Here is a 24,331-nt window from a genome sequence, read left to right as displayed (position 1 = left end):
GGGCTAGAGAACAAAATCTTGTCCCACTGTTGATGGATAATGGATTTTTTGTTGAAATTTTGTTCCAAAGGGTGGCAGATACAGCGTGGAGTTTATTACACAATGTTATCAACAAAAAATATGTCGTAAAAAACGGACGTATGCTGGTCCCCACTGCGATTATGGTTTAAATATTTTAGATAATCCTGACGTGGAAGTAGAAACATTTGTTACAGCCAAAGAGATTTTTTTGAGAAAAGTATCTTTGAATTTAGACCAAATTGAAATGGACACTAGGCAACTCTCTAACACTTGGGCAAAATAAAGAAGAATTAGGGTTACGGTTTCAAATGCTTGACGTATTTACAAACTTAGACCGACTACAGCAACAGCTAAAACTTTGTACAATGACAGGTAGAGATTTGAAAATAAAAAAAAATCATGATTACTACTTTTAAATCCAGGGACAAATGCTTCTTACGGGTCTTCCACAAGTTTATTTTGTTGTGTGGACACCCAAAGGAATAAATATAGAAAAAATTACAAAGATGAAGAAACGTGTAAAAAGATGGTAAATAAACTTGGCACATTTTACTTTGGGGCATTATTGCGCGAAATAATTGATTCAAGAAGAAAGAGGAACCTGCCTTTGCGAGAGATTTTTTTTAAATAAATAAAATTTATTTCTAAATTTTTAGGTACAATTTTTATCACCAAGTCTTGCATATTTGTATTATAAATATAGTTCGAAAATGATCTCTCGGCAAATGAAAACATATACGAGTGCTTTTTGTAAAACTATTTTTCGAGTAAATAATGTAGGGAGAAGTTACTGGACGTAGACGCATTAAACAAAAGTTGTATTTTATATACTTTTTATTATTATTATAAATATTGTCATTAGTTTTATTAATTAACAAAGCAAAATATACAGGGTTATTCAGCTAAGATGACCCATTTATGTTTTTAAAATAGGCAACCCAAAATACCGAATCACCTGAATCTGTATTACAAAAAATGTTTCAAAATTAAATTGTATCAAAGTTTGCTAAATGTATAGAAACGTCAGTGTTGACGTTGGTCAGTGTCAGAAAAACGCCTATGCATTCAATAACGAGAAAACCGACATGATCCTTAGTTATGGACACGTTATGGAGAATGACACAAAAAGGCTAGCCGTACAGCACAATTGTATACAACCTTATAAGAAACCAAATGCAAATTAATCCCAATTTTATTCAGTGTGTTTTGTTCAGTGATGAAGCCAAAGTCAGCAATTTACGTATTACAGTTGCATGACAGTCTTAAATTTATTGAATGTGCTTCGTTCACCTACCAGGCAATAAAAAAACACAATTTGCCCACAAAAATCTCTTAGATTCGGTTTTCTCGTTATTATCGTAAGAATGCATAGGCATTTTCCTGACACTGACGTTTCTATACACTTATATAAGTAAACTTTGATACAATCCAGTTTTGAAACATTTTTTGTAATCCAGGCTCAAGTGCAATCGGTATTATGGGTTGCCTATTTTAAAAACACAAATAGGTCATCTTAGCTGAATAACCCTGTATATTAACAATATTACAATGAATTTTTAGTAATCATGTGTATCGAATTCAGGATCCTGATTGGAGTAAAAATATTATAGTTCCCCAGTTCTAATTCTGGTTTACGATAGTACCCCGATTACATAAAAGTTAACTTCCTTGACAATAAATTACTGCAGCCGGTACTCGCGGTTTATTATAAAACCGAGTTCCTTGCCATAAATTAGAAAAATCAGCCGAGAACGCTAACAATCAGCTTATAAGAGTTTTACCTGGAAAGTCGCTTCCTTCCGTAAATGTTTTTTGGCGCTCCTATTGGCAAGTCTTGAACTAACGGCTCAAATTCTGTCGAATTGATACCCATTTTTTTCAACAATTGTTAGTTTTTGTTAAAAACTCTGCTAAGCAATATATCATTAATTTTCCTCTGATATTCCTGTTAAAATTATTCGACGTATATATTTTGCAATAATTTGTAGTATATTTTGATTTTAATAAATACATTATTATTTAAATAAATTGTACCATTAACAAACATTTAATGACTCTGCGTCCTGTAAAAAGGGATGCTTTGTCAATGTGAGAATTTTCAAGCCTACCATAAATTATCATTATTCTTCACGATGTTTTTATGGCCCATGTCCGGTAATCGTGTATCTCAGCGCGTCAGGTAGATTTAAAGAAGGATTGCTGGTTGCGTTTACGACAACAAATGGCGCCCAATTCAAACTTGTCTGTCATCTAGCGTTCCCCCTTAAAACAAACCAACATAAAAAATAATGACCAATACCTGCGTAGAGAAAAGGTTTGGAACAAGGATTAAAATAGCTACACATCAGCGTACATATCCCATAAATTTAAATTTTAAGGCAACCCTCGTTGCAGTTACCCTTTTTTGACAATGTTCCTTTTTTGCAGTGTGCTTAATAACCGTCGGTTTAAGTTTGGTCTATGGTCAACAACAATATTTTCGAGTGCAACCTAGGGATGTCAAAGTGCGAGAAGGTGGTGAGGCGATGCTGGAATGCGAGGTGGCTAATTTGGCGGGTCAGGTGCAATGGGCGAAGGAGGGATTCACCTTAGGTAAGAATTTTTATTTCATGAAAGATAAATGATTCCTTCATAAGCAGATGCAAAATGTCACGAATTTTACATAACAAAAATTCGTTACATACGCAAAAAATCACTTTCACTGAATGTTTTTAAGTTTTAAAAACGTACCGACTTTCCAAGAAAAGCGATTTTTGCAACTCATAAACAAATGAAGTGCCACAGGCAAAAACCAGAGTAAACTTTCTTTCATAAACTAAGACCGAAGCACGAGTATAAATTTAAATTAGATTTGTCAGCGTTGTCATATGACCTGCTCTGAGTACGTTTACAGCGCTAAGGTTGTAGTGGACTGACCCATACTCTCACCTAAATCCGACCTACGTAGTCCTCTTTTAGTGTATTTACGTCAGCAACTCAAGACAACCGAACGTGGGCAAGTGTTTCAGGAATTATTGCAGCACATGCATTTCTAATTCTGGTTTTTAAATCTTCACAATTACGAATCGGACTTTGGTAAACTTGTTCTTTTACCACCCCCCAGAGGAAGAAATCTAAAGATGTTAGTTAAGTTGGCACTACGAGGGGGCCATGCATTCACACTGCCTCTGTCAATCCACTTATTTGCAAACGTCTCGTCAAGATAGTCCCTAACGACTCTGTGATAATGAGGTGGTGCCCAGCCCTGCTGAAACCATAGCTCTTGTCGGAGGCTGTTGCGAATGCGCTTTCTCCTCCGAAAAAAAAAGAAAAACAATGGCGCCCATAGGTTGTTGTTGATGTTGTGTTTTTACGGAAAGCGCACTCGTCTGTTGAACGGAGCATCGGTAGATTCAGGTCATGTTGTTTTGACGAGGCGACTCGTAACTCGTTTGTCGTTTGCGCAATCCTACTTTTTAAACTGCCAAAGGAGTCAACAGTTTGCCACTCCGTTGAACAGATCATACATTAAATGTATTGGAGATTTGGGCAAGATGTTAGTTCTACTTCCTGAACAATAAAACAAAATACGTTGTCTTGGGATATTAAAATTTATTAAATTAAGTAGCATAGGGCAATCAAATTTATTGTTCAGCAAGTTGAACAAGATTTTCACAACGAAAATAATTCTTCTTGTCTTCAGTGAGATAAAATTAAACCTATTTAATAATTCGAGGTAGTCATATCCTCTTGGTGGGTACACCCCATCTAAGACGCAACACAGAAACTTCAAAAATTTTCGTTGGACCGATTCTAAGTTAGAGATGTGTACATCATATATAATGGCACCATATTTAAGACGCGATCTTATTAAACTAAAATATAATGTACATAGCGTGCGAACATCACAAAACTCCCTACAATTTCTATATATAAAACCGTACTTTTGTAAGCCTTAGCGATAATGTCTGTTATATGTTTAACAAAGCTTAATTTACTGTCCATAATTATTCCTAAATCTTTCAAACTATTTTTCCTGTTAATTACTACATTTTCTATTCGGTAGTTGAAAATTATAGGTTGTTGTTTTCTTGAAAAAGAAACAATAAAACATTTATCTTGGTTAAGCGGTAAGCGATTAACTTCACACCAATCAACAACAGCATTTATATTACCTTGAAGAAACTCACAGTCCTCCGCAGTATTTATTTGTGTGTACAATTTAAAGTCATCAGCAAACAAAAGTTTTTCACATGATATATTGTGGACGTCATTAATGAAAATTAGGAATACCAGTGGCCCCAAATTGGAGTCTTGTGGTACTCCTGATGTGGGCTAGTAGATTTTGGAATAAAAGTTTTAGTATCGTACCACTTGACTTCTTCCAATAAATTACGAAGAAAATAATTGTAAAAGCGAATTTGAAAATCCAAAACGTCTAAGTTTATCTAAAAATATATAAAATGATTTATTCTATCGAAAGCTTTCCTGAAATCAGTATAAAATGTGTCCACCTGACTTTTTCTGTCTATTGACTCTGAAGTATGTATATTGAGTGAAACATCAAACATCAAACTAGTTATCGTAGGCTTTTTTGGAACAAAGCCGTGTTGATGTTGCGAAATAAAGCAATTAACCGATAAATACAGTTGATTATAAATGATCGACTCTAATACCTTGGCGAAGTTACACAACAGACTAATAGGTCGGTAATTAGAAACGTCATTAATATCTCCAGATTTGAAAATGGGACAGATAAAATTTTTTTTCCATATATTCGGAATTTCATAATTTTTTAATATCAAATTGAAGAGTTTTAACAAAGATTGGACGAAGATATTAGCACAGTATTTTAATATAAAACTAGGAATACCGTCTGGTCCCATGGTAAAAGAATGTTTTGATTTTTTTAGCACCTTCAAAATATCTCCTTCAGAAACTGAGGTCAGAGTTACAAATAATTGTGGAGCAATTTCATTATTCATGAGTGACACATTTTTTGGAGAGGACTGAATATAAACTTCACTAAAATAATCATTTACTATTTCAGGCTGGAGAGCTAAGTTCTTTATCTTTATATTGCAATATGCCTGGAATTCTGCTTTGTCCCGCTTTGGAACGAACAAATGACCAGAACGATTTTGGATTCTGATCAATATCTTTTTCAATTTGACGTAAATATTTTCTGTACGCTGATTTAATCAAACTTTTAATCTGTATAATGTGAACATGCTCTTATAACCATTAGTTTTATGTTTTTTGTATAATTTGAACATCTTAGATTTAATTCTTATACAATTAAGTACATCAGTATCGAACCAGATTGAATAATTATAATTATGATTTTGCTTACATCGATATCTAGGTACGGTTTCATTAAAAATTGAATTTAATTTATCATAAAACAAAGAGCAAGCCTCATCCACATTACTAACATTTAGAAAATCCCATTTGGTTGAAAATAGCGTTTCATACAGCAATGGAAAATTAGCTTTTCTGAAATTAAATAATTGACTACGGTGGTTGATGGGAAAAAACTTCTGCAAGGTAGTGTTAAAGTCTAAGTCAACAGATAAACTAGGATGATGGACATCTTCATCAACAAGCTCTAATGGGGCGGTGTCCACTTGACAATTAATGTTACTAAAAACTAGATCTAATGTATGTTGATTTACGTTTTTTACATTATTATACTGACGAAAATTAAAAAACTCTTTAAAGTTCCTCAATGTTGTAGTGAAGTTGTTTATAACACCCAAAGTAAACTCAGGGACATTGAAATCACCCAGCAATATAATTTTACTATTACAAAGTACATCTAGTGTACTTAGACCATCAAAAAATAATTCAAAGTCTTGAAAGCTTGTCCTTGGCGGAATATAGATACACAAAATTATTAATGGTTCATAATAACCAGCGATTCTGGTTCCAACAATATCTATAACTGGTACCAGATTATCAATAGAAGAAAGATCTAACGCAGTAGCTTCAAATTTATCCCTAATGCTCATAAGTACACCACCACCCTTAGAAACATTTAAATGCTCGAAATCCCTGTCCTTACGAAAAACATTACAAAATCTTTAGGAAACAATTCATTATTATTTATTTCACTTGAGAGCCACGTCTCCGAGAAGGCAAGTAAATCAAATTCAGAACAAGAACATATGGAATTGTACAAACGTGTAACTTTTGTGCGCAATCCACGGACATTTTGATACCAACACAACAATGTATTGACTTGTAAGAGGGTGCAGGTGGTAGTTAGATTTTCAAAATCCTCCTTTAATTTATTCAGAGAAGTCATAAGTCCTGTTTTATTGATGTTATTAGCTCTTTTAGATCTTTAAAATTAGACATGTTACTGTTACATGTGTTGCATACCACATTGACAAATTTTGATTTAGCCCTTGTTAATGTCACATCATTCTCCGATAAACCCACACACGCATCACACCCTGACATCCATCACAATTTATTGTAAATACGATTGGTTTACAAGCGTTGCCACAATTGCAACAATTATTCATAACGCTTTTAGGGTTAACTATATAAGGAAATAAGACACAGGGACACTTTAATTCGCACTCACGGGCCTTTCAAAGTGACTGACCAAGAAACAAACAGGTGGGCCATGGATTAAAGCAGCGGAGAACAGAGGATAATTAATTATTCTAGGTTATCACGTACAATTACTCATTTGTAAAAAGTGTTACTTATGATAGGGAAAAACCAAGAGAAAAAAATGCACTAATGTAAAACATCAATTTCACCCAACTTCAAACTGAAACTAGGCACAATACTTTAGTAATTATTATTTAAATAACCACTTTTATTTTAAAACTTAGTAGGAGCAATACGATCATCCGAGAACGAAAATCTTCGTGTTCATAATGATGGTCATATAACCTTATAGCTCTTGGGCTACTTTACATATCATGGTATCTGCTGGAGATTTTATTAATTTACTTTTTTCTGTAACAGGCTGTATAAATAGTGTTTCGACATTTTTAACGTCACTGCTTTAAGCATTGAGTAAATCGCTATATCATACAATCATGCTGAAAGTGCACTGTGGTTTTCTTAATTCAACTCATTTGTTCTATACTGAAAGACAAGGGCACCGTTAAATTCAACTCTTACTGGTGAAAAAAAGGGGACAGCTTGTTCTTTAACAAAAGAAGTCCGGTAAATGCCTACTAACTGGGTGCTAATTGTTGATTTACACCCCGGTTTATGGCTTAGACGAACGGAGTTCTGAAATAGACTATACTTCACTGACTCTCACGGACTCTGACTAACTGCCCTCAAAATGCAACTTCGGCGTCTGAGATACGTGTCTTAAGTGGGGGTTAATAATTAAAACTGATTGGTTTTGTTGCCTTTAAGACCTCCACTAAAAATTCCGCTTACACTAATTAAGGACGAATCCTACAGCGTTAATTAAATCATGTTTTTTTTTTGTCCACAGGGTTCTGGTCGGTTATTCCAAGTTTGCCTCGACACTCTGTGATCGTTGACCGTCGTCACGGAATATTTAACTTGAGGGTGAGCAATGTTTCCCTAGAGGACGACGCCAAATATGAGTGTCAAGTGGGACCGGCAAGGTCTCATAAGGCAATTCGGGCAAGAGCTAGGCTCAACGTCATCTGTAAGTACCTGAACGTTTGATTAAGGTTGTTTCATACGTTCGAACGCAGTCCTGTTTTTAATTTACTAAAAAATAAAACATAAAGTCCTAAAATCAGGGAGATATATTCTCGTGTGGAGCGAAAATCTTATAGTCAGATGTTTCACGCAGCTTCAAAGTTAATGTCAGGGATGTCCTGGAAATATCTATGTTTCTGTAGAGTCATTTGCGACCGCTCCCACAACCTGAATTTATTAGTCAAGAGGCGTTTTATACTTTCATTTATAATTAAATATAAAATATAAAAAGGACCTAGGTGGGAACCTGAGGTACACCTGATCTAGCTACAAATTCTCTCGATGCTAATCCATTAAAGTATACATAACAAACTCTCTTATGCAAATAAGACTGCATCACTTTCAAGGATTCATGATGTAGATCAAAGATATAGAGTTTCTATAATAAAATACTATGCTGTTGTATCTTACGCCTTAGACAAATTGCGACGAAATTTCGGTGTGACGGACAGTGACAGTCCGGAATCTCGCAGATAACGTCTGGTGGCGGCGTACCTGGGTGCCAACCCTTGGGGCGACTAGTGCCGCAGACAAAGTAACACGTCCTTCCGACCTAGGCTTATGCGGCGACCTTCATGCCGCCGGGGGTGGCGCTTTCGGTCAGGAGCGGTGGTCGCTCTCCGGGGGAGGGACCGCCGGGGTTGCTCTCAAGCCGGAGACACGAATTTTAGGTGGTGAGCGCCCGCGAAAGCAAGATAATAAAATAAAACGGCTGGAAATATTTTAAATAATAAATCGGGTCTATTCCGTGACACCAGCTACACAGCTAAGATAATAATCTTACGGCTAAACTTATTTTAAATAAACACAAATCAAATTAAATAAACAAAAGAATTAAACGCCCGGCACGGTCGTTCCCTCCTGGACAGCAACTTCATTCACGGCGGGCTCATCCTGGACGAAGGCATTTCATCGAGTCGATCATCAGTTACTGTTAAATAAACTTGATGCTATTGGTTTCTCTTGTGATTATGTAAAATTTATTGCTTCATATCTCAATAATCGATTTCAGTTTGTGCAGTATCGGGGTTTTAAATCTTTTAAATTCATCCGGCAGTCTGGTGTTCCCCAGGGATCTGTATTAGGGCCATTGTTCTTCATTATTTTATATAAATGACATTGTAGACTCCCTCAAGGTGCACTATTTGCTTTATGCTGATGACCTTAAATTGTCCCACGAATGATTGCCTTCTTTTACGACAGGATGTCGCCAAAATTTACAACAGAAGTTCTGAAAATAACATTATTCTTGATAAAGATAAATGTTGTGTAGTATCATTTAATAAAAAAGTCATTAATAATATTAGGTACAATTACGCAATTCATAATCAAGTCATGAAAAGATCCAATACATTCAAAGACCTTGGTGTTATCTTTGACACTAAACTTTCCCTTAAATGTCACATTGAAGCAATTACTTCAATAGCGTATAAAACGATAGGCTTTGTTTTACGCAACTTTAAATATTTTAATAATCCCAGTATGCTTCTTGTCTTACATAAAACACTGGTAAGAACTAAACTTGAATGCGCTAGTGTTGTATGGTCTCCTATTTACAAAATCCATATAGATGCACTTGAAAAAAATCAAAGACATTTCAGCAATACCTTTTATTTATAGTTAAAAGCGAATATCCTCCTCGAGGGTATCCTCAAAATATTGTCTTAGAAAGCGTTCAGCTTCCAACTCTGGATAGTACGCGCAGATATTTTTTCCTTAAATTTCTGTATCAATTATTATTAAACTATTGTATTCATTGTCCTAAACTGCTAACAAATTTCTATTTTCGGATACCTAGTTTCAATTCCCGAAAACACTGTCTTTGGCATTGTGATACACCGAAAACAAATATTCTGATAATGTCACCATGGCACCAAATCATCAACATTTACTCAACCACAGATTTTAACATCTTCTATATGAGCACACACAATCTCTACCTCGAATACTTCTTAACAACAAACAGCATCTTAATTAATTTCTAATAAGGAACCAGTAGCATCCTTCTAGCTATTTGGAACGATTAAGATGCTTCTTCTTATGTTGGCTTATAACTGAAGTTAGATCTGTTAGCCAACCTATCTACAATAATAACATCCTTAATAATAATAATATTAATAATATGGAGTAGTCTTAATAAAATTGATGTCGGATTTGTAAAGGGGGACGGTTGAATTTATCGCAATGTCAACAATTTATTTTATCAGATTTCTTTCTATAAAAAATTTACATTTCACTCTTTTCAGCGCCGCCCTCATCTGTTGAAATTTTAGACCACCGGCATAATTCAACGGTTGAAATAAAAGAAAATGAAGAGTTCCATCTCGAATGCAGAGTGCGAAATGCAAAACCAGCAGCAAAAATTGTCTGGTATAGAGGAAACGTTGAATTAAACATACGTAAGCACTTTAAATATTTGCTCAACTTAGAATGACAAACTTTTTCACTGCAGCCAATCGCGATGATCAAATCATTGAAGTTACGTGGAAAAACTGGCACAAAAGGGTTACCAGATACGACACGCATTCTCGCATATCGTTGAAGCCAACAGCTGAAGATGATCAAGCCGAATACACGTGCGAAGCGAGGCACGAAGCATTATCTTCCGACATACCTATGAGAACAACAGTGCAGCTTAGCGTATTTCGTGAGTAACTTCACTCTTTATCGTTTAACAGACTCTGACTCCAAATGTGCTCAGATCCGCCTGGTTTGCCATATATTGAGGGGTATACGGAAGCGAAGACTATCCGACGAGGCCAAACCGTGGAGTTGGCGTGTCGTAGTAGAGGAGGCAATCCTCCAGCCCAATTAATCTGGTACAAGAACGACAAACAAATCCGAATGGCGTACAAAACGGCCGCAAGAGTTTCAAAAAACGTTTACACCTTCACAGCGGACGCCAGCGACAACAAGGCAAGATACAAGTGCGAATCTAGCAACATCATGTCCAAATCTCCATTGAGAGCAGAAGTCGACATGACCGTTTTATGTAATTGACTCCTATTATTGTCGTAACGTTCCAGTACTATTTCGTTTTTTTTTTAGTTTCTCCAGCACGTGTCACCATATCAGGTAAAACCGAGGCCAAAGTTGGCGATCTAGTTACCTTGACTTGCACAACCGCAAACTCGAATCCACCTGCAGAAATGAAGTGGATGGTGGCCGGCAGACAGATTAGAAATGCCACCTCCAGAACTGTTGCTTCTCCAGAAGGAGGCTGGATTACAACGTCCAACATCACAGCCGTTGTTGAGCCTAACAGGACAAGTTTAGTTGTAACTTGTCACGGATTGAACATGCAGTTAAGAGAAAATGTAGTCTCTACGCATACTATCAACGTTTTATGTAAGTCTTCTTCGTCGTCTTGGACGTCTTATAATGTATTCTCTTATAGATCCACCAAATCCGCCTTTTATTCATGGATATAGATATACGGAGAGGTCGTATATACCGTCGGGGACCATGCAAAAGATCTCGTGTACATCATATGGAGGAAACCCTTTGGTCACTCTGACGTGGTATAAAAACGACAAGAAGATCAATTCAGTTATAAAAACGACTGACAAATCGGTAACGGCAGAAATAACGATCGTAACAAATGTTACTGACAATAAAGCCAGATACAGATGTGAAGCGGCGAATTCAGCAATCGATATTCCATTATTTGAAGACATCACTATGAACGTGTATTGTAAGCGATTCATCATGGTAGATTATTTTCTAGTTTCGTCTAAACGTGTCTTTGTAGTTCCTCCCGACTATGTGACAATTCGGAAAGATCCTGTAGAATTAAAACCAAACGAGCAAGCAACGTTAACGTGCGACTCGGGTTCAAGTAATCCCCCAGCTAAAATATTATGGTGGAGGGACGGCATCCTCGTACAAGGTTTGTACAACACGACGAAAGCAGGTCTTCATGGAGGCACCGTGTCCACAATCGAACTAAAACTCAATATCACCGAACAACTTAACGGAATTGTTTACACGTGTCAAGCTACTAATGAAGCCTTACGACGTTCCGCTCTCGACACCATCACTCTTCAAGTTTTATGTGAGGATAAACCCTTGGCGCTAATATGACATCTCTTAATCCTTAATCCTACACTTTTAGATAAACCCGTTTTCGATAAAGATAACGAAGAAGCGGTCACAGGAGTAGAAGGCGAACCACTGATCGTCTCGCTGAAAGCGGATGGCAGTCCGCAAAATATCGCATACACCTGGACCAAAGACGGCCTACCGATTATACAATCGTCAACTGGTTCTGGTGTGGAACGAATCATCTCCGACGGTCCTGTTTTAAATATAACAAGGTTAAGCAGACATGACGCTGGCACGTACACCTGCGAAGCGATAAATTCACAGGGCAGTTCAGTCACTCAGATTAACATTGCTGTCCAATGTATGTTCAATTATCTTTTTTTCCATGCAATTCTTTATTAACGAACTAACTGTAGACGAAGTTCCTCCGTCTAATTCGTCACCCAGCTTAGATGAGGAAAACTTAAAAAATTTCCCCGATTTCCTTATAACAGTGGGGGGCACTATTGTGGGCACTTTACTAATAATAATGAAAGTCTTGCTAATTGGTTGTTTCTTACACAGAAGATCCAAGAAACGTATTTCAGGTAATTAATACGTTTTATTTTCTTTTAAACAGGATTTACCGAGAATTGTTATTTATTAGTGTTTCTGTTATTGGTATTTTCTTTTTAATTACCAACATCGAATTAGTCGCCGGTTGCATGCTTAAACGAAGAGCTAAAAAAATCCGAGGTTTGTTTTCACATTTGATATTTTATTTACTCGCGTATTTTATTGATCGCAGTAGTTTATATACTTACTTGTTTCATATTTTTTTCAGAACAAAGTAATCAAACTTGTACATCGGCTACCATCGAATTGTGTGCTCCAAATAGCCACAACGATACCGTCACAGGTGTAACATTATCCTCCGTTAATGAGAAAAGTGCAACTTACAGTAACGAAGGAAGTAACAACGACTACGTGGTAAGTTTTTTTTTAATAAACACTTTAGCGTTTTTAATTTTTCACGACATGATCAGTACTAATTTAAATTAAATTTTCTGCTTTCTTTGATTAAACAACTCACTTGTGATTGCGAATAGACCATGTGTAGGTGAAAATGATGAGAACTCTGAAAGATTTATAGTTTCGGTAACTACAGAATGAACCCTTTCTATTTTTGTAAAACTTTAAAATGTTTGCAAAATAATATAATTAGATGCAAGAAGTGAATGAGTATTCAGATAGTCTTTTTTTTTGGCAAATTAGCTACATCTGTATAATCGTAAATAAATAAATTATTATAAATAGTTTTGTCTTAAAACTATAATATTATGACGAAGGAGATTTTTTCTTTCCAAGGGTTTTTTTTCTTAAATTTTATATCAATAAGTTTTTAATTAAATAAGAATTTTCATCAGAATAACACCAAATCTTACAACTGTGTGAAAAGTTCATTGTATTCTGAGTGCAGGAACACAAATTAGAGCAGCTTCTGCTTAAGTAATGAAATTCCAAATAAACTCTAGGATATAAAAAATCGTTTCTGAACAATATTCTCCGATTGCTCCGTCCAAAACTTATTTTAAATGAATTTTTTATTGCATGCTTTTGAAGTGATTTGTCTGTTCATTTAACATAAATATCTGTCGTTAAAAGTTTAAAAATGTTCTAATGTAATGATTTTTTCTAACTTTGTAAAGTATGTGTACAGTAAACCATTGACAGCAAACAACGCGGATATCACTTACTTTTATGCACAGTGTTGGGGACAGATACTTTTAAAAGTATCTAGATACAGATACAGATATATGGCAGATAAAAGTACCTAGATACAGATACAAGATACTTTGTAAAGCGTTGGCAAATAAAATAACTGAAAACATGTATTTTTTTAAGTATTGTTTAATGAATTTTTTAAAATTAACAACATCTCGAACGTATTGTTACCTAAATTATTTCTTCTTGATGTCCGAATTTGGTTTCCGCTATTAAACACCCGTTCCACAGGTGCAGAAGAAGGAATTGTGGTATTAAATTTAAAAAAATAAACATTTTACTGTAGCATGGTTATTCAAGACTGAAAAATCTTTTCTTTTTTCTTGCAAATAGGCCATCGCTTCGCTGTTTGATGTGACGCAAATTGTGCAATATTTATTATGTACGCTTAAAAAGATTTTTTTTTTGTTTTTATTTCCATACTACAGTATACAAATTGTGTTTGAGTATATCTAATAATTATCTCCAGCATTAAAATTAATATTTCAAAAGAATACGGGAAATGATTATTCGGTGCTGAAGGTCTGTTGTCGGCAACCTGTCATAAATTATTATTCTTCAGTATCGGCTTATGATGTTTTTATGACCATGTCCGGTAATCGTCTATCCCGGTGCGGCAGGTAGATACATTTTAGGAATAATTGCTGGTTCCGTTTAATAAGCCAAAATAAGTACAATTTCTTAGAAAGGTATTTTTAAACCCCTTTGATCAAAGGCTGCCTGGCAGGCCGGAATCACCAGAGTGCAACTTCAAATTTTCAGATTTTTGTTGAAACTCATTTTATTTTAATCTCGTTTCACGATTTCTGAGAATATATCACGATAAATTATTCTACCGAGGGTTGTAAAAATATTAATTTTATTGCCCAAGATTTACACTTAAACATAATCGGCACATTCTAGGGCAAAACGGACCTGCCAAGCCCGCCTCGCATTAGGTCCAACAATGAAAAAGTGAAGAAATGACACATGTGGCAACAGGAAAAGATGCTACATTTGTCTGAAAAATAAAGCTATAAAACAGTAACAAATATGCGATTTATGCGAGAGAAATGTATGTATTAAACATTCGATTAGTCGATTACAGAACCAATTTGTGCTAATTGAAAAAATTAATCATTATGTAACACGCAATTATTATTTTCTAAAAGTAATAACATACCTTAAACAAATATTTTTACTATTAAAATTACTCTTATTTGATAACAAAAATACAACCAGCGGGCCTACCGGACCCGGGTTGCTCAGGTACACAGTTAAAATGCATTGCCCCGGATAAGGGTAAAATGCAGTGAATAGTGAAGTAAATTGTGGTTTATGGTTTTTAAAATACCATCTTACCACGGCTTAGATTTATTACCCCTCAAGATTATATTTAAAGATGTATAAGTACTGAAGGCTACAATGTAGGAAATTATGGTATTTAAACTATGAAAATTTCCGTGACAGAACACTATTAGTGGACCTCTTACCTCTATTTTTGTTTATGTGACCAAAATCACCAACATGAAGTATCAAAAATTACTACTAGTATAATTCAACTAATAACTACTGAAAAAAATTGGTCTAAAGAGTTTAGACAGTACTTCCCTCGCTGTCGGAAACTTGACGACTGCATGCCTATTGTGTTTTTTCTCATTACATTTTTGTAGTGGGAATTTAAAAAAAAATTGCGATGACGTCATCAACATTTTTGCAAGGACACGTATATCAGTTTGGGATAGATGTAGTGTAATACTAAGAATAAAATTATTATATTCTCAAATTTTCGGGAAAATGAATTGGGTCGTTTTGAATATTGATTTGTAATAATCAATAAAATAACGAAACAATTTACTCACGTATACGTATCCCAGGCAGCTGAAAATCGTGTATGTATAAACATTCTTAATTTAAGATGACAGGCGTAACAGCATACTTGAGAGTCAAACAGAGAAACTGTAAACAAAACGACCATCGGTTTTATTGCTTCGACCTCCGCTTATTATATAAAACATTGGGTTTTATTTTAATTCTTGACGGTGAAATTCACAATTGGTTGATTATAAACATGTCTATTTCACATTCGCGGAACCAAGTGAACGCATAAAACAAATGCAGGTCTGTAATGTTAAAGTCGATGTAAATAAGCCTGCTACCCTTATGTTTCAACCGAGTTTTTCCTCTAACAAATTTTTTGTCTACCAAATTGGGTTGGTTGGGGTGTAATACTAATAATAAGTGTTGCCTTTAATTTAATCAATAAAATAAATTGACTTCATTAATTTTTTTGAACCACCTCTTAAGAAAATCTAAAAAATATGAATGGAATGATAAATCACAAGTACAAACTCATCATATTTTTTGCATTTTAGATAGGATTTATTCAGCAAAATTTAAGGGTGACGTGATCAATTTTTTTAGGAGGGATGAACAAATACATTTTGAACAAAAGTTTACCATGCTTATAATAACTTTAGAATATTCCCAAGATTTCAAAGCATTCGGTTTTGTAATTCCTGATTAAATCGATAAAATAAATTCACGCCTTCATTAATTTTTTTGAGTCACCCTGCATATGCAAATCCAAAAATATGAATGGAGTGATAAATTACAAGTACAGACTCATCATATTTTTACAGTTTGGATAGGATTTATTCGGCAAACTTTCGAGCTGACGTCATCAATTTTTTGGAGGGGATAAGCAAATATATTTTGACTAACCATTTATTATGCTCTTTATAACCTAAAACATCTGCAAGATTTCAAAGCATTCGGTTTTGTAGTTTCTGAGTAAATCAGTAAAATAAATTTACGCATTCATTAATTTTTTTGAGTCACCCTGTATATGCAAATCCAAAAAATATGAATGGAGTGATAGATCGCAAGTACAGATTCATCATATTTTGTACATTTTGGATATGATTTATTCCACAAACTTTTGAGCTGACGTCATCAAGTTTTTGGAGGGGGTAAGCAAATATTTTTTGACTAAAGATTTATGATGCTCTTTAGAAACCAGCAAAAAATAAAATAACTAAAAATTAAAAAAATGTTCAAAAATCGGAAAAAAACGAACTAAAACCGAAAAATTATAACAATAAAACATCGAAAAGTTTAAGACTTTGGGAAATAGAAAAATTGAAAAATTGTAAAAAAAATAGAGAGAGGAAAAACGCAAAATTGAAGGAAACATTAAAATGTCTAAAAAACTGAAAAATTGAAGAATGGAAAATCGAAAATTTGAGGAACTGAAAAATTAAATAATCGAAAAATTGAAAAGTTGAGACACCGAGAAAATTAATAATCAAAAATGAAAAACTTAAAAATTTTAAAACTGCAAGATTGAAAAAGTAAAAAATTTTACAATTTAACACATTTCTAAAAAATCGGAAGATTGAAGAAACGAAAAATTGAAACATCAAAACTTAAAAATCAAACTAAGTACTAAAAATCGGAATACTAAACATAAAAATTAATTTATTTTGTTTAGTTTGATTTATGTAATAAACACTTTCGTAAATAAATGGTTGTTATTTAAAAATCTAAAAATTTAAATCGAGAGACTGAAAAATTAAAAATCGAAAACTAAAAGTTGAAAAATTCCAAAATTCCAAACCACGAAAAATTAAAAAATACTACAAAAATCGGAAAAAATAGGAACATTGAAAAATTAAACTGCAAAACTTAGAAATTAAAAAATCCGAAAGGAAAATCAGAAAGAAAAACCCCAAGATTGCAAACCACCAAACAAATAAAATCACTAATCACTAATCACGAATCACTGATCATTGATCGTGATTTCGTGATTTCTTGGTTTCGTGATTTCGTGATTCGTGATTAGTGATTCGTGATTCGTGATTAGTGATCAGTGATTCGTGATTAGTGATTAGTGATTCGTGATTAGTGATTAGTGATTCGTGATTCGTGATTTTTTTTTCAATTTATTAAGTTTTAAAGTTTAAATGTTTCAGTTTTGAACTTTTCCATTTTGGGTTGTCTTGATTTTTAAATGTTTCAATTTTTCAATTTAGATTTCTCGGTTTTTCGATTTTTCAATTTTTAGATTTTTCATTTTTCGGCATTTCAATTTTAGAATTTTTCAATTTTCCGATTTTCGGTTTTTCTTCTACAATTCTTCTATTTTTAAAATTTTACATTTTCGATGTTTCAGTTGTTTTTCAATTTTGAGTTTTTTCGATTTTTTGATTTTACAATTTTTTGATATCTGATTTTTTTTTGGATTTTTCAATTTTTCGGTATTTATATTTTTCGATTTTTCAGTTTTTGATTTTTCAATTTTTCGTTCTCGATTTTTCAGTTTTTCAATTTATTCTTTTTACTTCCCGAGCGTAAGCAGATGAAGTATTGTAATCGAGTTCCTCTACTTTTACGTTTTCTCGATCTTTCATGACACCTAGAAGGTGAAGAAATAGGTCTCCCATTTCCGTCTATCTGTCCGTCTGTCCGTCTGTCTGCCGTCCCGGATTTTTATTAGACAGATAATCTCCGAAAGTACTGGATTGTTGTGAAATTTTGTACTTATCACGAATCACGAATCACTAATCACGAATCACAAATCACAAATCACTAATCACGAATCACTAATCTCAAATCACTGATCACGAATCACGAATCACGAATCACTAATCACGGATCACGAATCACTAATCACGAATCACTAATCACGAATCACTAATCACTAATCACGAATCACGAATCACTAATCACGAATCACTAATCCCTAATCACGAATCACTAAATCACGAAATCACTAATCACGAATCACTAATCACGAATCACTAATCACGAATCACTAATCACGAATCACTAATCCCTAATCACGAATCACTATTCACGAAATCACGAAATCACGAAATCACTAATCACTAATCACGAATAACTAATCACGAATCACGAATCACCAATCACGAAATCACGAATCACGAATCACTAATCACGAATCACGAATAACTAATCACGAATCACTAACCACTAATCACGAAATCACGAAATCACTAATCACGAAATCACGAAATCACTAATCACTAATCGCTAATCACTAATCACTAATCACGAATCACTAATCACGAAATCACGAAATCACGAAATCACTAATCACTAATCACGAATAACTAATCACGAATAACTAATCACGAATCACTAATCACTAATCACGAAATCACTAATCACGAATCACTAATCACGAATCACGAAATCACGAATCACTAATCACGAATCACTAATCACGAATCACTAATCACGAATCACTAATCACTAATCACGAAATCACGAAATCACTAATCACGAAATCACGAATCACGAATCACGAATCACAAAAAAATAGATTAGTGATTAGCGATTAGTGATTAGTGATTAGTGATTTCGTGATTTCGTGATTTCGTGATTAGTGATTTCGTGATTTCGTGATTAGTGATTAGTGATTCGTGATTAGTGATTCGTGATTAGTGATTCGTGATTAGTGATTCGTGATTCGTGATTTCGTGATTCGTGATTAGTGATTCGTGATTAGTGATTTCGTGATTAGTGATTAGTGATTCGTGATTAGTTATTCGTGATTAGTTATTCGTGATTAGTGATTAGTGATTTCGTGATTTCGTGATTAGTGATTCGTGATTAGTGATTAGTGATTAGCGATTAGTGATTAGTGATTTCGTGATTTCGTGATTAGTGATTTCGTGATTTCGTGATTAGTGATTAGTGATTCGTGATTAGTTATTCGTGATTCGTGATTAGTGATTCGTGATTCGTGATTTCGTGATTGGTGATTCGTGATTCGTGATTAGTTATTCGTGATTAGTGATTAGTGATTTCGTGATTTCGTGATTTCGTGAATAGTGATTCGTGATTAGGGATTAGTGATTCGTGATTAGTGATTCGTGATTAGTGATTCGTGATTAGTGATTCGTGATTAGTGATTTCGTGATTTCGTGATTTAGTGATTCGTGATTAGGGATTAGTGATTCGTGATTAGTGATTCGTGATTCGTGATTAGTGATTAGTGATTCGTGATTAGTGATTCGTGATTAGTGATTCGTGATCCGTGATTAGTGATTCGTGATTCGTGATTCGTGATCAGTGATTTGAGATTAGTGATTCGTGATTAGTGATTTGTGATTTGTGATTCGTGATTAGTGATTCGTGATTCGTGATTCATGATTCACTCACTCACTCACTCACTCACTTAAAAACTCAACTCGGAGTCGTAAACTACAGATGTAGGACTATGTTATTTTATACAAATTTTGGTTAGCGTTTTACCATCTACATGATATTGCTAATTTAAGTATACTTGTCCAAAAGGTATAAGGTTATATGACCATCATAAAAGTAGTTGACCGCATATAAATACCCCCTTTGTGTGGTTCGCACTAAGCTTACCGATTGGCAATAAATCGTCTTCTAAACATTTCTTGCTCACATTTAACAGAGCCGGCTTTCAGAGCGAGTGGTTATTTCGGAACCTTCAGCGGCTGCAGGTAGTAAAGAAATAGTAGAGTGGTGGATTTTCATATTTAGTGAAAGCCGCCCCTGAACAAAACCAAAATAGCCGGTCTAGCTGCAGTGGACAGGTTATTTACGACCCTAAAACCTTTTCTATTGTAAACAACTTCACTTCGACACAATGGGATGATTTTATGATGGCCATATAACCTTATAACTCTTGGTCCACTATACAAAAGGACTAGTAATATGAAAGGCAACTGAAAATCGTTTATGTATAAACATTCTTAATTTAAGATGACAAGCGTGACAGCATACGTGAGAGTCAAACAGAGAAACTGTAAACAAAACGACCATCGGTTTTATTGCTTCGACTTCCGTTTATTATATAAAACATTGGGTTTTATTTTAATTCTTGACGGTGAAATTCACAACTGGTTGATTATAAACATGTCTATTTCATATTCGCGGAACCAAGTGAGCGTATAAAACAAATGCAGGTCTCTAATGTTAAAGTCGATGTAAATAAGCGTGCTACCCTTATGTTTCAACCGAGTTTTTCCTTTAAAAAATTTTGTGTCTACCAAATTGGGTTGGTCCAATGTAATACTAATAATAAGTGTTGCCTTTAATTTAATCAATAAAATAAATTGACTTCATTAATTTTTTTGAGCCACCTCTTAAGAAAATCTAAACAATATGAATGAAGTGATAAATCACAAGTACAGACTCATCATGTTTTTACGCTTTAGATAGGATTTATTCGGCAAACTTTAGAGCTGACGTCATCAAATTTTTTGAGGGGGGATTAGCAAATACATTTTGATAAAAAAGTTAACGTGCTTATGATAACTTTAATACATCTCCTATGTTTCAAAGCATTCGGTTTTGTTGTTCCTGATTAACTCAATAAAATAAATTGACGCATTCATTAATTTTTTCGGTCACCCTGTATATGCAAATCGAAAAAATTTGAATGGAATGATAAATCACAAGAAGAGACTCACCATATTTTGTACATTTTAGATAGGATTTATTCAGCAAAATTTTGTGGTGACGTCATAAATTTTTTAGAAGGGGACGACCAAATACCTTTTGACCAAAAATTTACCATGCTTATGATGATTTTAAAACATCTTCAAGATTTCAAAGCATTCGGTTTTATAGTTCCTGAGTAAATCAGTAAAATAAATTTTGCGCAATCATTAATTTTTTTGAGTCACCCTGTATATGCAAATCCAAAAAATATGAATGGAGTGACATATCACAAGTACAGACGCATCATATTTTGTACATTTTAGATAGGATTTATTCGGCAAACTTTTGAGCTGACGTCATCAAGTTTTTGGAGGGGATAACCAAATATATTTTGACTAAAGATTTATGATGCTCTTTAGAGCCTTAAAACATCTGCAACATTTTAAAACATTCAAATTATTCGAATTTGCAAATTCAAAATTAAATTGCAAAATGTTGTTTTATGATTTTAATTTTTTTTCCAAAAATCTGGACGTTTCGGGTAAAAACTGAATTCGGAATCGTAAACTACATGTGTAGGACTATGTTATTTTATACAATTTAAGACCCATTTACTATGTACAATTTTTAAGTGACGTCATCGCATTAGTGGTGGGGATGATTAGACAAATTTTGGTTAGCGTTTTACCATCTACATTATATTCCTAATATAAGTACAAAATTTCACAACAATCGGTCCAGTACTTTCGGAGATTATCTGTCTAATAAAAATCCGGGACGGCAGACGGACAGACGGACGGACAGACGGACGGACAGACAGACGGAAATGGGAGACCTATTTTTTCGTATTCTAGGAGTCATGAAAGATCGAGAAAACGTAAAAGTAGAGGGTCGGCCGACGGACTCGATTACAATACTTCCTTTGCTTACGCTCGGGAAGTAAAAAGGAAACAATGAACTAAAAAATGAAAATTAAGTGGTTGTGTTAGTTTTACGTAGTTGTACGTCGTAATAGTTTTCACGAAAAGTAGCATTTGTTTACGTCATACATATGTATGTTCTATTCACGGGGGTAGGTGTTTCTAAAAAATATACACGTATGTAAATATATATGGTAATTTAATATGCACAGACATGTATTTTCAATGCGGTACACATTGTTCTGGTATAAATACAGTTTGTTGTAAACAGGAAATAAGTCAGATTTGTTTCGGTTCTTTTAAAAATTTCCATATATATGTACTGCGTCTAAATATACCGGATTTCAAAGATTTTTTGAAGAAAGTGTACATAATTTAAATAATTATAGCTCCAACTGCATTACAGTTATTAAAAATGAATATACAATAGCTCATTTATTAATTAAAGTAATATATGTTGTTTATTAAAAATGTTTGCATTATTTATTATCTTGCCGTCGGCTTTGAAATTGATTCCACTAAACTGCACAAAACAAAAATATGATGTAATTTTTTTCCACACATAATTTTAAAACAACGGACTAATTTCGTTGTTTCGCCAGTATAAATAGTAATAACGATATAAATGGAAGGCAAAGTAACACCTGAATATTTTGCCAGGAGGATGGTCCTAAACAACCGGACTACCCAGTTGCGCACCCAGTGTGTCCCAGTTATGAGCCGCAGATGCAACCTATCATGGTTCACAAAAATCACACTATTCCTTGCCCTCATCATCACCACCAGCATGAAACGCATGATGGGACCAGAGCTAGAGATAACCAAAGCCTTGATTTTCAAGCCACTATGACAGGTAACTAAGTCACTTGCTACCTATCTACCTATTAACGATCGTCTATTTGAAAAATGCAAACATTATTATCTGCTTGAAACTGGTCGATTTGTAGTGTTGCAAAACTTGCAAATAATGTTAACCTCTAAAAATATCTTTTGATAATTTGGTGCCAAAAGTTTTTAGTCTACGAGAAGACTTATAGTAAGCAGTAAAGTGTTTTTTTTTTTAATTGCAGATAGACAGTGTGTTCAGATTTCTATAGATTAAACAGTTTATATTATTATATAAATGAAAATATAATTCACTATTTGTTACTTTTACTCTACTTTTACAATTTTAAATGTATAGACAGAGAACTTTCCTCGTTCTCAGATCAAATCTTTGTTAACATTTATGAGTTATGTTAAGGTTTCTTTTAACCATTCTGAACTTCTTGTGATATGCAAGATCGATTCATTTGGCGAAAAGAAAACGATTAGATATAGTTTCAACGTTTGTCGTAGACTCAAGGAATCAGTTCAAAAATCTCAGAAATATAACTTTTGGTGTTTTCTCTTACGATTTCATATCATCATATTTAATAAAACAAATTATTTGATATGATTTTATGTCTCAAAAATAAAATACAAAAAAATTGTGTGTCCTGTCTAATAGTAAAAATTCGTTCAAAACATCTGCAATTCTTTAAGAAAAGTACACAGTGCGCAGTTTTTGTTATTCCATACCTTTTGTCGTTAAATTTCATTTTTTTTTTTAATTTTTTTGTAATAGTTGTCTATTCTCTATCATTTTGTTACTCGAAAGCTATTCGAAATTTCGTTATTATTACATGGTAACATAACTGCATAAAGCTGATTTAAACAATATGGTTTTTCATAGTGTCTTCAAATTTTTTCAACAAAGAAAAACAAATTGTCTGCATAAATCCAGCATCTGAGTAGATTATGGTAACATTATTTTTAAAACAAATATCTTTCAACGAATTAAATTTATTTATCTTTATAGATAGGTAATCGATGTATTTGTAACGTTCTCGTATTCCATTAGGTTAGCTCAAGTCGGCTCAAGTAACTTAGCTTTAAAATAATCAAACAACGCCGTTATCCTTTCTAAAATTAATAAATTATAAACTTTACGGTGTCATCAAGTATGAACTCACTGAAACAAACCGAATTATTTATTGTCTTCATCTCGATGTTTTAAAATTATCTATTGCACAACTCCGTACTTGAACACATTTTGACAAAGTACATTCGGGCCATGATTTTTTAAAATATGTAAATGAAATTTCAGCAGAAGCGTCGTACATAAGTTTCCCATCGCCAGCACCTCCAGCGGACGAGTCCTGTCACAACATGCCCGACCGCTATCTTTCGTATCCACCACCTCCTCTAGATTTTCAAGATCCACCTCAAATATCGCCACTTCCTCTCGTGGATCATATGAGCAACCCGGTGCCACCGGCTCTTCCGGCCAATGAGTCTCTTCTCCGCCATCAGCCAGATGCCGTTCCATCGCCAGACCAGCGAGAGAATTCCCGAGGTCTCCTTGCTCAAATTCTTGCTCAGAAACGAATCCTGACTAGTTCTGGAAAAGGTTATGGTATTAATGAACAAGAAGGATATCTTGTCTGAGACAA

General features: G+C 34.1%; 1 pseudogene; it reads left to right on the top strand.

Moving 5' to 3' along the window:
- The first annotated feature begins 1,031 nt into the window (after positions 1-1,031).
- LOC135135767 (nephrin-like) lies at positions 1,032-24,326 on the top strand (annotated as a pseudogene).
- Positions 24,327-24,331: the final 5 nt, after the last annotated feature.

This window comes from Zophobas morio, unplaced genomic scaffold (assembly GCF_036711695.1).
Source record: "Zophobas morio isolate AGI-343-1 ecotype UQ-CSIRO unplaced genomic scaffold, CSIRO_AGI_Zmor_V1 ptg000025l, whole genome shotgun sequence".
In the NCBI taxonomy this organism is placed as follows: domain Eukaryota; kingdom Metazoa; phylum Arthropoda; class Insecta; order Coleoptera; family Tenebrionidae; genus Zophobas; species Zophobas morio.
This window is presented reverse-complemented; position numbering and strand designations above follow the sequence as displayed.